Source organism: Piliocolobus tephrosceles, chromosome 1 (assembly GCF_002776525.5).
Source record: "Piliocolobus tephrosceles isolate RC106 chromosome 1, ASM277652v3, whole genome shotgun sequence".
Classification (NCBI taxonomy): domain Eukaryota; kingdom Metazoa; phylum Chordata; class Mammalia; order Primates; family Cercopithecidae; genus Piliocolobus; species Piliocolobus tephrosceles.
The window spans coordinates 108,809,215-108,824,893 of NC_045434.1; the positions used below are offsets into that span (position 1 = coordinate 108,809,215).

At 40.9% G+C, this 15,679-nt stretch overlaps 1 protein-coding gene across 2 annotated transcripts in view; it reads right to left on the bottom strand.

Moving 5' to 3' along the window:
• The window catches only part of CTTNBP2NL (CTTNBP2 N-terminal like), a 67,847-nt gene extending 52,369 nt beyond the window's left edge, over positions 1-15,478 (bottom strand). For both annotated transcript variants that reach the window (XM_023232661.1, XM_023232662.2), the window contains exon 1: positions 15,388-15,478. The gene's annotated coding sequence lies outside the window, so the exon portion shown is untranslated. The remainder of the gene's footprint in view (positions 1-15,387) is intronic.
• Positions 15,479-15,679: the final 201 nt, after the last annotated feature.

The following is a 15,679-nucleotide window of genomic DNA, read 5'->3' on the forward strand; positions in this document are numbered from 1 at the left end:
ATAAACTAGGGGAGTTATGGAGTCATGGAAATTTTTTTTTTTTTTTTGAGACGGAGTCTCGCTCTGTCGCCCAGGCTGGAGTGCAGTGGCTGGATCTCAGCTCACTGCAAGCTCCGCATCCCAGGTTTAGGCCATTCTCCCGCCTCAGCCTCCCGAGTAGCTGGGACTCCAGGCGCCCGCCACCTCGCCCGGCTAGTTTTTTGTATTTTTTAGTAGAGACGGGGTTTCACCGGGTTAGCCAGGATGGTCTCGATCTCCTGACCTCGTGATCCGCCCGTCTCGGCCTCCCAAAGTGCTGGGATTACAGGCTTGAGCCAACGCGCCCGGCCTGCAATGGAAATTTTTAAACTGCCAAATTCATACAAGGAAAATTCTCATCTCACCTCCCAACAATCCATAAACAAACAAATCAGCCTCTTAGCATCTCGACTTTGTTTATAAGGTTGATTACACATCCCCAGCTTCTACTCTTTCACATTTATGATCAGATGTTAAATGTTAAATTATATGTAATTTTTTTGTTTATGATTTCCTAACAGTGTATTAGACCCAACAAATTTTATTAAAAATGATAAGCCTTCACTTTTATTTGATAAAATGTAATCTTTGTTTTGTATTTTAAGGCACTAAGTCTGAAAGCCCATTTGAGTTGCTGAAACCTAACAGTCAAATGGGGACAGTGTCAAAGGAAGAAATAATGCTGCAATAAGTCCTTGGTTGTTTCATTAAAACAAGAATCAGTAATTAAACTAATTACAAATCTCTCAAGTTAGGACAGGAAGTATGAGTTTGTTAAACAGTCAAGAATATAGACCCAACGACATATACACAAACCACTGAATAAGCTATTCCAGCAATTTCTGCCCAATATATGGGCAGAATTATGTGGCCAAGGATATTCAGAAAAAGGGTATTTCTAGCCCCATATTCATTATCAGAAATATGATTGATGGATATTTGGTATGCCACATTGTGTCTATAGACTCATTCCCTACTTATGTTCTAAGTAAGCTGTCACTTGTCATTTTCATCATCAGTGACTGAGGGACAAGATCAGTTCAACTAGATGCTCAGCTCATTCCTTCCAAGACCCAAATTACCTTAGAGTTTAGACACAGATATTTCTGAGTCTATGGACTCATTCCCTACTTATTTTCTAAGTAAGCTGTCACTTGTCATTTTCATCATCAGTGACTCTGAAGGACAAGATCATTTCAACTAAATGCTCAGCTCATTCCTTCCAAGACCCAACTTTCCTTAGAGTTTAGACAGATATTTCTAAGGAATGCTACAGTCTATAAATCTGAAATAAAAACCACCTGTAGACAAATTGTCTGGATACATTATCATACACTGTGATATAGCCAGCTATAGCTATATTAAGCTTTATAGTTTTCTCAATAAAAAATACACATATAAATATATACAATAAAAAATATAAAGATATTTATCTTTAAAAAAGATATTTTAATAGCCTGGAAAAATAAACCCATTTAAGGGCTAAGTATAGCACTTTTTTTTTTTTTGAGATGGAGTTTCGCTCTCGTTGCCCAGGCTGGAGTGTAATGGCACAATCTCAATCACCATAACCTCTGCCTCCCGGGTTCAAGTGATTCTCCTACCTTAGCCTTCTGAGTTGCTGAGATTATAGGCATGCGCCACCACGCCCAGCTAATTTTGCATTTTTAGTAGAGATGGGGTTTCTTCATGTTGGTCAGACTGGTCTCGAACTCCTGACCTCAGGTGATCCACCTGCCTTGGCCTCCTAAAGTGCTCGGATTACAGGTGTGAGCCACTGTGCCCGGCCTACACTTATTTTTATGTTATATCAATAAGTGATTTCAAATGAGCCTGCCCAGCATACCATTTGGTCTATTCACAGGTTTCATCCCACCATGAAATCTTAGGCCAATAGCCAGGAAAGCATGAGTCTTTTCTAGATGAACTTTCTTGTGCCAATAGTCAGAAGTTATGGGTATTAAAAACTGCATCCCCCCAACTACCCCACTGTACCTCCTTAACTGTACTACTGATTTTGCCTAGAAGTACGTTGGTGGGGCTTGGGCTCTGCTCATTTTATTCTGATATTTTCCCCCTTCTGGATACTATCCAAGCTCCACTCATTGTGGTTTCGGTTATGCTTTTTTTTTTCTTGAAGAAGTCCCAGTTTCTGCTCTGGAATTCTGACTTAATTCCATAAGATAACAAGCATTGCTGCCATTTTACCATATAGAGACTGAGTGGCAGAAAAAGAAACACCCCAAACAGCTTCTATAGCTATGTAAACAGTAGGACAGGGCAGGGCAGGGCAGGGCAGGGCAGGGTGGAGTACAAGCAAGATGTTTGTCTCTATTATCTGGGTGTGAGCATATCTACATAGAACTGAGGCTTTCTTTCTTTCCAGGTGGTAGGTTTTTCCACATAAGGTAGGAAAACAACATTTTTAGATGAGGCTTTAGATAGTTCCTGACATAGAAATGCCTCAAAAAAATCTATATAGATCTATTTAAATAACTGGACTAATTTTTTAAATCAGTAATTTAACCTAGGAGATCATTCTTGCCACACTGGATAAAAATCACTTTTTAATTATATACTCAGATATCAAACTTAAGAAATTTATACTCAGCTATCATATTTAAGAATTTTTTTTTTTTTTTTTTTTTTTTTTTGAGACGGAGTCTCGCTGTCACCCAGGCTGGAGTGCAGTGGCCGGATCTCAGCTCACCGCAAGCTTCGCCTCCCAGGTTCACGCCATTCTCCTGCCTCAGCCTCCCGAGTAGCTGGGACTACAGGCGCCTGCCACGTCGCCCGGCTAGTTTTTTGTATTTTTTAGTAGAGACGGGGTTTCACCGTGTTAGCCAGGATGGCATATTTAATAAATTTATATTTAGACTACAAATAACTCAGATTAAGGTCATTCAGTGAGTTTTTAGTATTGGTGAACAAAGTGATTAGTGATCAGTGAGCAAAGATATAAAGGAGATTGACTCCAATTACGTAAAGATTCTTTTCTTTTTTCTTTTTTTTTGAGATAGAGCCTCACTCGGTTGCCCAGGCTAGAGTGCAATGGCGCAATCTTGGCTCACTGCAACCTCTGCCTCTGCAGTTTAAGCGATTCTCCTGCCTCAGTCTCCTAAGTAGCTGGGACTACAGGTGCGTGCTATCATGACTGGCTAACTTTTGTATTTTCAGTAAAGATGGTATCTCAACATGTGGCCAAGCTGGTCTTGAACTCCTGACCTCAAGTGATTCGCCCGCCTCAGCCTCCCAAAGTGCTGGGATTATAGGTGTGAGCCACCACGCCCAGCCCGTAAAGACTCTTTCAATACATATAAGCCAAGCCAAAATATAGGAGGCCAGTAAATTCTTAAAACTCAAAGAGCCAAGATGGACAGGTGAAATGGGTGTTTTTGATAGTTTCCCACTAGACCATGTACTTTCTTAAAACCCAGTATACATGAAATAATAATAAAAAAGAAACTTGCCACATTTACAAACACTAAATCTGAATATGAACAGAAATGCACTGCTATTTAAAAAAATGCATTCAAAGCTTCAGTTAATTGGGTTGCTCTTTAACAAAAAATTAAAATGTATTCAAAACAACCTCATATTGGGGGTAGAAGGTGTTGACACACTACCTTGACTATCTCAAAAGATTTAAGATTCTAATTTTTCAGAAGGATTATTTATTCATTTGGAATAAAAGAGTGACAACATTCTAAATGGTCCCTTTCATTCCTCTTTGGCATTTAAGGGTTAGGATAGGAAGCAAAACATGTCAACGTGCTACTAGAAAATAATTTTCTGGCTGGGTGTGGTGGCTTATGCCTATCATCTCAGCATTTTGGGAGGCCAAAGCAGAAGGATCAATTGAGACCAGGAGTTCAAAGCCAGCCTGGGCAATAGCAAGGCCTTATCTCTACAAAAAATAAAAAATAAAATAAAAAAAGAATTTTCTGATTAAGAAAAGCAGATCTTTTGTACATTTGTTAAAGAAAGCTGTTTCTGAAGGCCGTGGCTCACACCTGTAATCCCAGCACTTTGGGAGGCTGAGGCTGGCTGATAACCTGAGCTCAGAAGTTTGAGACCAGCCTGGACAACATGGCAAAATCCTGTCCCTACAAAAAATACAAAAATTAGCCAGGCATGGTGGGGTGTGCCTGTAGTCCCAGCTACTTGGTAGGCTGAGGCAGGAGAATTGCATGAGCCCAGCTGGTGGAGGTTGCAGTGAAGCAAGATTACGCCACTGCATTCCAGCCTGGGCAATACAACGAGACCCCGTCTCAAAAAAAAAAAAAAAGAAAGAAAGAAAAAAGAAAGCCGTTTTGTTACTATTTACAAATGTTCTAAAATCAAGGTATAATAACTAATCTCATTTTATTCAATTCCAATATTAAACAGTATAAGATTTATTATATCTCAAATCAAGCTTCTCTCAGTTGAAGGTGAAAGATATTACAGGAATATTTGGATTACTATAATACATGTGTTAAATATACATAACACTGGCTGAGTTGTACCTCCCAAAATTCATATGTTGAAGTTCTAAGCCCCAGTACCTCAAAATGTGACTGAATTTGGAAACAGGATCTCTAAAGAGATAATTAAGTTAAAATGAGGTCATGAGGGTGGGCTCTAATCCAATATGACTGGTGTCTTATAAGAAGAGGAAACAGAGATATAGATGGGTCAGAGTGAAGACAATGTGAAGACAGACATCTTTATAAGCCAAGAAGAGACGCCTCAGAAGAAACCAATCTTGCTCACACATTGATCTCAGACTTCTAGGCTCCAGAATTGTGAAAAAATAAATTTCTAGTTTTTAAGCCACCCCATCTGTGGTACTTTGTTATGGCAGCCCTGGAAAACTCACGCAACATGTTAACCATTAACTACTTTGACAGACTATTAGAACAGCTAGATCTAATCTAATTGTAAGTAAGGGGGATCTAAGCCTTCCTCTTACCATGACAGCACTACAACATAGTATTTCTCAGAATGCCTTATTTTGCCTTATCAGTCTGTTTTTTCCCAGCCACACTATAGATAGCATTATATAAAACAGAATGGTTTGGGAACATTTTTAGAGAAAATCAATTTCAGGATCCCACGAGGAAGGATGTTTTGAGCTATCCTGAAATATAATATGAATAGTGCACTTACAAAGAAATTACAGTGGTGCCAAGGGATCAAGATGCTTGTTTATTCAATACTGCCAACACAGACTTTGAAGTAGGCCTCAAGAGATCAGCTCTATAATTAAGCTAGTAATTTTAAGGGTCAACATTTATAACACTGTAGTACTCTATTGAAATACATAGTGCTCTATTTATATTAAAGCAGATTCCAGGTTACCAGATTATCTGGATCTATGCTTAATAGAGAAATTAATTATGATACACGATCAGCAATAATCATCACCACTTCAGAGTTCTATAGCATAGTTTTCTAAGAAGAATTTAAACAATAATACTAATAATGAAAAAAAGAAAAACATTTATTGAGCTAAACATTAATGTATGCCAGACAGTGTTCTAAGTACTTGACATGTACAGGTATTAACTAATTCAGTCTTCACAACAACCTTAGGCGATATGCTACAACCATCCCCAACAAATTCATCATTATCATCATCCTCCTCATTTAACAGATTAGAAACCTGAGGCATAGAGGCTAAAAAACTTGCTCAAAGCCTCACAGCCAGTATATGGTAGAAATGGGATGTGAACCCAGGTAAACTGACTCCAGAGACTCCCTTGGCAACCACTGCTTACATCTGATCCTCTCATTTTATCAGCCTTAGGAATTGTATGGTGGAAAAACCTCAGCTAAAGAATGATCCACAAAGGTGGAAGGAGCCTCAGCAATAATCTAATTCAGCACTCGCATTTTTCAGAGGCCAGAGTTGTTAATGTGAATACAGTTAAATAAAACTAGGTCTAGCACACGTCTTTTTAAGATCCAGTCTAATTTGCTTTCTGTGACAATATAATAGGTACCAGGTTTTTGTTTTGCTTAGTTCTAAGACTCATGCAACTGTGCTGTATCTCTCTGTGAGTGTGAATGTGTAAGTGCATGTGTGTACACATCTGTCTCTTTCTCTGTCTCTCATATATGGTGTCAGCAAGATTTATATGTATACTGAAGAAAAGAAGGAAGTAGCCTTATGCCCATAAACAAACATTCAAATATCTTTTCCCTCAAATGAGAACATTAGCGCAAAGTTATTAAAAACAGGTCTGGGCTGGGTGCAGTGGCTCACGCATGTAATCCCAGCACTTTGGAAGGCCGAGGCAGGCAGATCACCTGAGGTCAAGAGTTCAAGACCAGCCTGGCTAACATGGTGAAACCCCATCTCTACTAAAAATACAAAAATTAGCCGGGCGTGGTGGCACACACCTGTGAGCCCAGATTCTCAGGTGGCTGAGGAAAGAGAACTGCTTGAACCCGGGAGGTGGAGGTCACAGTGAGCTGAGATTGCACCACTGCACCCCAGCCTGGGAGACACAGCAAGACTCCATCTTAAAACAAAAACAAAAACAAAAGGTCTGTCTACTTGGGTATCTATTTACACCACCTCAAGTATTCTCATCTGAGACAAGGCCAAACTAGAACTACATTAGTTAAGCTACTGGAATGGATGTTAATGAAAATGAATAACAACTTTTATATTAATAAATTTTTTACTATTGAACATTTTAAAAAAGATATGTCTTTTAACATCAGAATATTATTACCAGGAGACTGAATCATTTCATTTTTGTTTTTTAGATGGAGTTTTGCTCTTGTTGCCCAGCCTGGAGTGCAATGGCACAATCTTGGCTCACCTCAACCTCTGCCTCCTAGGTTCAAGAGATTCTCCTGCCTCAGCCTCCTAAGTAGCTGGGATTACAGGCATGTGCCACCATCCCTGGCTAATTTTGTATTTTTAATAGAGATGGGGTTTCTCCATTTTGGTCAGGCTGGTCTGGAACTCCTGACCTCAGGAGATACGCCTGCCTCGGCCTCCCAAAGTGCTGGGATTACAGGCATGAGCTACTGCACCCGGCCGAATCATTTCTACATAATTTGTTAGATGGCTTTATTTCATTTAAATGAAATTGTAACATGATTTCAATCAAATATGTATCTGACCATCTCTACTGTCTGTCCATCAGTCCCCTAAATTTTTGCTTTTCTGAAATAATGTCACCATAACTTGTAAAATACCACAACAAGGGAACAATAACATGTAGATTGATTATTTTCAGTAAGATGATTCATGGGCCACAATTCTAGAGGCAGCCTGGATTGCATACCCTTCAAATGCTAATGTAGGATGATGACGTCACTGATTCCACTAAGATTCCACACTAGGAAGAAACTCCACAGAGTATGGTATGAAAGATTAACCATCAAACAGTTAAGGAATCTGTGTTTTAGCTATGCCCAGAACCTGACTTTATCTGAACTGCAAAAAAAAAACTTCAAATAATCCTCTAACAGAAATATAACTGGTGATGTTGTTTTGTCTTCTAAGTCAGATAACTGACTTAAAAAAACTTTAACAATTTAGTATCAGTTGAATACTACCAACAACAAGCCTGTCAATTTTTGTTCTATGGTTCTTCAGGGACAGTAATTCTGCTGGGAGACAGTGTGTTATAGTGGAAAGCACATGGATTTTGGAATCTGACAGAGCTGAGTTTGCATCCTGGCTCTGCCACTTGCTGTTTGATCCATTTAACCTTTGAACTTCAGTTCTTTATCTATAAAATGGACATAACAATACATACTGTAACAGGAGGCTGCATGGTTTAAATGAGTTAGTGACTGGTCAGTTTCTCATTTCTCATCCTTAAAGAGCATACTTTTGGTTTCATCTGCAAGGATAATGACCCTTTTCCAATGGGTCATCATGGTCTATCATTCATATGTCTAATTTACAAACCAAAACAAGTTTACTTCTGACTTCTGGCAGGTTGATCTGCTCCAAAAAAGAAAGAGATGGCCTGGCCAGTTCCTGGGAAAGTCAGTTTAGGGACATGTTCAAGCCAACTTTATCTGCACAATACTTGGGCAAAGAAAAGGCATTCTTAGATCTTAGTTTTTTGTGCCTTTAGCATACAGGTAAACGCATGCCTTTGCTTCTACTGAATTTTAACAGGTTTTAATCAAGTCACAACTTTAACTTGTGATGACCGAGAAATGGGTTTCCTAAAAATATCACAGCTCCTTTTTACATTAAATTAAATGCATAATGGACATGTATCTACATTCGTAATTCAAGAGCAGTCACCACATTCTATTACATCAGTTCATCTGTTTACATATCTGTCTTCTGTCTCACAAGACTCTGAACTCATCTGAACAACTACTCTGTCTGTTCAACTCGATCACACTTAGCACTAGGAGTCTCTGGTTCAAAGAGATACTAAAAAAATGCTGGTTGGAAAGAAATGTACAGCACTTTCAATCTCAGCCAACACAACTGGACTTTACCTTTTAGAAAATGGGAAGCCACTCAACATTTTTAACCTGGTGAAAATCATAACAAAAGCATAGTTTTAGGAAGGTTCATGCTTACAGTACAGAGCTGACTTGACTGAAAGAAAATGGAAACAGAGAGAGTAGTCGGGAGAAAAATTTAACAGCATAGGTATAAGGCAAAAATGTATGAACTAGGATGGTAGCAATAAGAATGGAAGAGACTGACAAAAGAGACATTAAAAAGAATTTACTTAGTTATTTAAGAATTTACTTACCGTAAATGACTGATTTTCATTTAGGGAGGTAAGAGGGGAAATAATCCCAGATCAGTTGAGGTTTTGAGACTGGGTGACTAGAACGATGACACCATTAGCAAAAACAGGCACGTCAGAAACGGAACTGCATTTACTGGGGAAATGGTGACTGTGATATGGGACAGGCTGAATGAGAAGTAATTTAACCCCCAAGAGGAACGTGTTAAGAGTCTGTTAGTGTGGTGACAGCTAAGGGTTTAGAAGTGAAGAAGTCTTTGGGGAGAGAGCCTTTTAAGGAAATTTATTCTGTGGCCTCAATTTAAGGACAAGAGGCAACAAGATGAAACTGATATATAGGGCTAGACCAGATCATTGTTATACTCATCAAATATTAAGTCAGTTAAGAACTAGATTGGTTCTGTTGTTACTTCTGTAGTACCTGCTATAACAGAAAGGACTATTTAGCAGAAACTAAGTAATGAGGGCCTCCCCCTAAGCCCCTACTTTCCAACAAAAAAACCAGTTTGTGCTTCTTTCTTTTTCCTATAACCTACCTGTCAGTTATCCTTCATCCTTCTCTCCATTATCACTTACAATTCTTATCTCATGTTAAAACAATTTATCCCCACTTCTCCTTTCTGTTCTCTTTCCCTGACTCTCACCTTTCTTTTTTTTGAGACGGAGTTTTACTCTTGTTGCCCAGGCTGGAGTGCAATGGCGCAATCTCAGCTCACCGCAACCTCCACCTTCTGGATTCAACTGATTCTCCTGTCTCAGCCTCCTGAGTAGCTGGGATTACAGGCATGTGCTACCATGCCTCGCTAATTTTGTATTTTTAGTAGAGATGGGGTTTCTCCATGTTGGTCAGGCTGGTATTGAACTCCCAGCCTGAGTGATCCACCTGTCTCGGCCTCCCAAAGTGCTGGGATTACAGGCGTGAACCACCATGCCTGGCCTGGCTCTCACCTTTCTATGGTGGGTAGACCCAGAGTACACTTCAGCTTCAGCCTAGCCTTTCCCAGCAGTTTTGCACATAGAATCTATGCAGATGCTCCCAAAGCTCAGGGTCAGGAGTCTTTGTCTGTAGACACCATCATCCTGTGCTTTCCTATTTTCCTTTCTTGTTTCTATTAAACTCAGTAACAATTAAGGGTTGCATTCTTTAAATTCAGTAACAATTGAGAACTATATTCTTTGTGGCTCCAGAAGTCGGAAAGGATTCACTAAACAGCAAATGACACATTTAGATTGGAAGTTCTGGCTCTGTACCTGAAATGTAGAGTATGGAAATAATTGGCAAAGATGAGCCATATTACAGCATATAGCATTATCTAGTTCGATGTCTCCTTGTAGTCTTGTTTTCTCCAACCCAAAAACTTCCGCCCTTCATGTTCCCCCACCTCTTCTCAACTCCCCTATCCATGTTTTCTTCTCACTCCAGTTTTGGTTGTTCCTATCATCGCTCCTTACTTTGGGGACAGCTGGGGAGGTTGTCTTCAAAAGTAAGGTAAAAACCACTTTTAATCAAAATTACCATTAAAAGTTCCTTAAATTTCACAGAAGGTATAACTGCACAGTAATCACAGTATCCACGAAACCATTTATATGACATTCAGGATGGTGCTACTTAAAGAGAGTAGAGCTTGGAGTGGAGCAACTGACAATTCAGAAAGAAGACATCAGCTAGCTGAATCCCTTGCTTTTCTTTTTTCCTTGGACCAAAAAAACTCAAGAAAGATAATTTGCATAACAAAATTATTAAATACACACACTCCAAGACAGATATACACTCTCCTAAAACTCCTTGGCTCAGATGCTTGAGATCATGACATATGCAAGCAAGCTTTCTTTCCCTCTATTTAGGACTTAGTCATATGTTGAAAAATTTAAAACAAAACCAATCAATAACTAAAATCCAACACTAAGTCTTCACCTTTACTAAAATGCTGAAGGAGTAAAATAATGTTTAATATTAAATTCCTTAACTCACACGCCAAGTGCTAATAATAATACCTGTCAATTACTAAGTGCTTCTTATATCCTGGGTACCTTGCTTTGTGATATGTGTGCGTGTGTGTGTACATTCATGTAATCCTTTTTTTTTTTTCTCTTGGAGAGAGTATCGCTGTCACCTAGGCTGTAGTGCAGCGACACAATCTCAGCTCACTACAACCTCCGCCTCCTGGGTTCAAGCAATTCTCATGCCTCAGCTTCCTGAGTAGCTGGGACTACAGGCATGTGCCACCATGCCTGGTTAATTTTTGTATTTTTTTTTTTCTTTGAGACGGAGTTTCGCTCTTGTTGCCCAGGCTGGAGTGCAATGGCGCGATCTTGGCTCACTGCAACCTCCGTCTCGGGGTTCAAGCCATTCTCCTGCCTCAGCCTCCAGAGTAGCTGGGATTACAGGCATGCGCCACCACGCCCGGTTAATTTTGTATTTTAGTAGAGACAGGGTTTCTCCATGTTGGTCAGGCTGGTCTCGAACGCCTGACCTCAGGTGATCTGCCTGCCTTGGCCTCCCAAAGTGCTGGGATTACAGGCGTGAGTCACCATGCCTGGCAATTCTTGTATTTTCAGTAGAGACGGGGTTTTGCCATGTTGGCCAGGCTGGTCTCGAGTTCCTGGCCTCAAGTGATCCACCTGCTTCGGCCTCCAAAACTACTGCGATTACAGGTGTGATCCTCTGCACCTGGCCTATTCGTGTAATCCTTAAAGAAACCTCTCCAAGTTATTTCTATCTCACAGCTGAGGAAACTGAGACTGAGCTAAGTTGAAGACAGAAAATTTTTCTCTTGCCCTGGATCACACAGTGAACAGTAGCAGAATTGGGATTTGAACCTAGGTTTGCCTTTAAAGTCTGTGTTGTAAATAACTACATTCTTGAGGCTCATAATAAATAAGCCATTTTCTCACTAAAATGCTTTAAATTGAACTTTGGAAGATTTAATTTTTAGTTAATAGCAGCAAATATTCAGAAATTTTAATTTTGTTAATTTTTTATTTTTTGAAATGAAGTTTCTCCCTTGTCGCCCAGGCTGCAGTGCAATGTTGTGATCTCGGCTCACTGCAACCTCCGCCTCCCAGATTTAAGTCATTTTCCTGCCTCAGCCTCCCTAGTAGCTGGGATTACAGGTGCCCACCACCACACCTGGCTGATTTTTGTATTTTTAGCAGAGAAAGGGTTTCACCATGTTGGCCAGGCTGGTCTCGAACTCCTGACCTCAGGTGATCTGCCTGCCTGGACATCCCCACATGCTGGGATTATAGGTGTGAACCACCACGCTCAGCCAAATATTCAAAAATTTTAAAATGGCCTTTAGAAAACAGGCTAACAAGCCACTCCTGGGGCTAACCACCACAGACTTAACAAATTTCCCCTAGAAGCACATCTCTGCTTCCTGCTTCATGACGCCAAACACCAATTAGATGGAAACCCCCAAGAAACATCATTCTGCTCCACTCAGAAAAACCAAGAATTCAAATTCTGTTCTGCAAATTAACTGGTAGCACTGCAAATGTGATTTTGCCAAGATACAAATCCAGAGAAGACTGATTGTATTATGCCCACCATAATCAATAATCAGCCTGTATAATTACACTTAGGGACCCAAGGCTGTTCTGTGCCCCTGTTCCTATTTTTAGTGTTACTTTAAAAACACAAAATCAACTAAAAATCCATTTTAAAAGTCCCAAAGTAGATCAGTAACTTGTCAAAACCAAACACTCAGGAACTATTCTTTTTTTTTTGAGACAGAGTCTCACTTTGTTTCCCAGGCTGGAGTGCAGTGATGCAATCTCAGCTCACTGCAAACTCTTGTCTCCCGGGTTCAAGCAATTCTCCTGCCTCAGCCTCCCGAGTAGCTAGGATTACAGGTACGTGCCACCACACCCAGCTAATTTTTTACATTTCTGGTAGAGATGTGGTTTCATCATGTTGGCCAGGCTGGTCTCGAACTCCTGACCTCGTGATCCACCCGCCTCGGCTTCCCAAAGTGCTGGGATTACAGGTGTGAGCCACGGAGCCTGGCCTCAGAAACTATTCTTGAGCAAAAATCAGCAAACAATCAGTCCCTAGTGAGCTCTTCTAAATTCACTTCATTCCTATCAGGTCAGATATTTAGAACAATAAAATCCTAAAATCATTAGCACTCATTATGTTCTTAAGTCTGGTGCAAATTTCATGACAGTAAAATAGTATTTTCTAACGAGCAGATTTATATATATATATTTATATATATATATATATTTTTTTTTTTTTTTTTTTAAGAGACAGGGTCTCTTTCTGCTGCCCAGGCTGGAGATTGCAGTGGCATGAAATTCAAAATTTTAGTCACTTAAGACACTGGAATTTCATAAGACAGCAGATGGGGAAAATCAAGTTAAATGAAGACAAGTAGACAAGTAGACCGTTTATACTAACAAGTTGTGCCACATCTAATCAGTGCATTGCCTTTCAGTCCACCCTAAGGTGACAGCTTCAAACTAAGTTAAACACTCATTAAAGTCATACTATATACTAGGAACCGTGAAAGAGACAAAGACGAAAAACAAAAAATACTACTGTCTGCCCTCAAAGAATTTATAATGCAAGGAGAGAGATCAGACATATATCCTCTGCATACCATGCTTTTCTTCATCTGGCATGACCAAACAGGTGTTGAAAAGGTTAAAGGAAAGATTTTCAAGACCCAAAAGTGTAACAAACAGATCTTGCTTACTGTGCTAAATAATCAAAGAACATTATTTGCTTTTTCCTATTAAAGCTCAGCAATCACCACAACTTTGGTTTGCTTAGTCTCTTACCTTAGTTTATTTTCTGTTCTCTGCTGATGTAATACAACTTATCTTTTTGGGATTTTCTGTTCTACTTTTAGCTTTTTCTGCTGTTATTGCAGGGAGCCCATGTCTTACCCTTCTACTGCAGCACACATTGTGTTTGCTAGAGACACCCTCCAGTTTCTTCTTTGTGCTTTCTTATTGGAGATTTGGAAACAATCACTAAGAAGATCTGTAAGCACTCTGAAACCTTCAATTCTAACTATTCAAAAATAATTACCTTCAGAAAGTCTAATCAAGAAGGTAAAAGACAACAGTCATTACAATCACCCTCTGTGATTCCAACTCCTTGAATTTCATTGCCATTAGCTTTGGCTATAGCTGACAGCGGGGAGGTGGACTTGAGATTGAAAGCAAAAAAAAAAAAAAAAAACTATGCTAAAAATATGGTAAATTTTAATATATAAAAGTGCTAGCGATAGATGATTACTGGGGATTCAACGACATTAACTTGAGGTCAAAATTAACACTTTGCACCTGCTGAAATGAAGGCCACTTGACAAAACCTTTAGGAGCACACTAGAGGCACTTTTTGGTAAACATGAATAGCTAGAATACCTTGCCTTTATTTACTCTTATCTCTGAGATTAAAAAATTGTTCTTACTTTTCATCGTCTAAATTTTGATGGATGATCGTAAAACCAATCAAAATATACACGAATGTTTCCTGGGGGCGGGGGGGACACTATAAAAAAGGGGTTAGAGAGTAACCAAAGGACACAGGACTAGATTAATCATAAGCCTAGACGACTGACCCTGAATTTTCTTCAAACACTTCCTGCCTTTTGTTTCAAACTGCAGTATACCTTCAAGGTTAATGGACCAGCCCACCCTAGACTGGGATATACTCATTCCTAATCTACTGCTATTTATTTACTTAAGTATACTGTTTCATTTGAAAACATGGTGTTATTCATTGACTGTCAAGCAACATACACTGCATTCCTGCCCACACAAAGCCAACTCTGCAGATATCCAACACACCCACCTCACTGTGAAATATAAGATGGCTTTTCATCAAGTTCTCAGAGAAGAAATAGGGTGGAAAAGGAAAAACGAAACGCAATTCAAACCTAACAAACCCTTAGAGGCTGGGTTCTCCCAGAAGGAACAGAAAGTAGAAGGAAGGTACAAAGGGCGAGGGAGAGGAGGTCCTAGTTCTCCCTCTTTCAGAGTCCAAAGAAGTCCCAAAACAGGAGAGCTCTTGACTCCTCACAAGAGGCGAGAGGATGCGAGGGGCGGCGGGAGGAAGACTGAGCATCAGAGAATGGGGGATGGGAAGAACTTAAGTGGGAGAAGCCGCTTCCTCGGTAAAGCTGGCTGTCTAGGTCGGTCTTTGATTTTTGCTTCGCCCCATCCCTCCTTTTTGGGAAACAGTAATTTTATCTTACGGAGGAAAGCAGCTCCAGTCCCACCCTGGAGAGCAGAGACAGGTGTAGGGAGGGATGTCTGGCCTTCCGGGGGTGCAAAACGGGGTCGGGGGGCGGCAGCCTAGAGAATCGGTGTGGTACCTGTGAATCCTCTCCGTCATGGCTGAGGTGCGGGGTGGGAAGAGCCTTTGAATGAGGGGTATCAGAGGGAAGCCCCTTCTGAGGAGCTGGGAATCGACGAGGGACAAAAAGTAGCTGTGAGGACCCTCAAAGGATGAGGAGCCGCCTCCTCGGGGAATACCGGGAGGTGGAGAGACGGCCCCGCCCCCTCAGGGGATGGGCCCAGAGGCCGTTAGGACAGCGGCGGGAGGCTACCGGTGCCCCATACTTGCTTTGCTCTTGAGAACCCGGCCTCTCAGCCATCATCAAGCCCCAGGGAGTGTGGTTCCTACCTTTCCACGACGCTCCGGGCTCCGCTCCCCTCCGCCTCCACTCCCCATCCACAGCGACTGAGGCTCCGCCCCCTCGCCGCCCGGCGGGGGCATTGGCACTCACCAGCGCCAATCGCCTCCTTGCTTCTCCAGCATCGTCCCCAATCCGCGCCGGCTGGAGGCGGAGCTTCTCCAATGTCATTCAGGCTCCTCCCGGGGCCCCAAGATCCCTTTTGTTTGGGAAGAGCAAGGCTGGGATTGAGCTTGCGTCACTTCCGGGAGGAAGCGCCGTCCTCGGTCCTGGGCTTCAGGG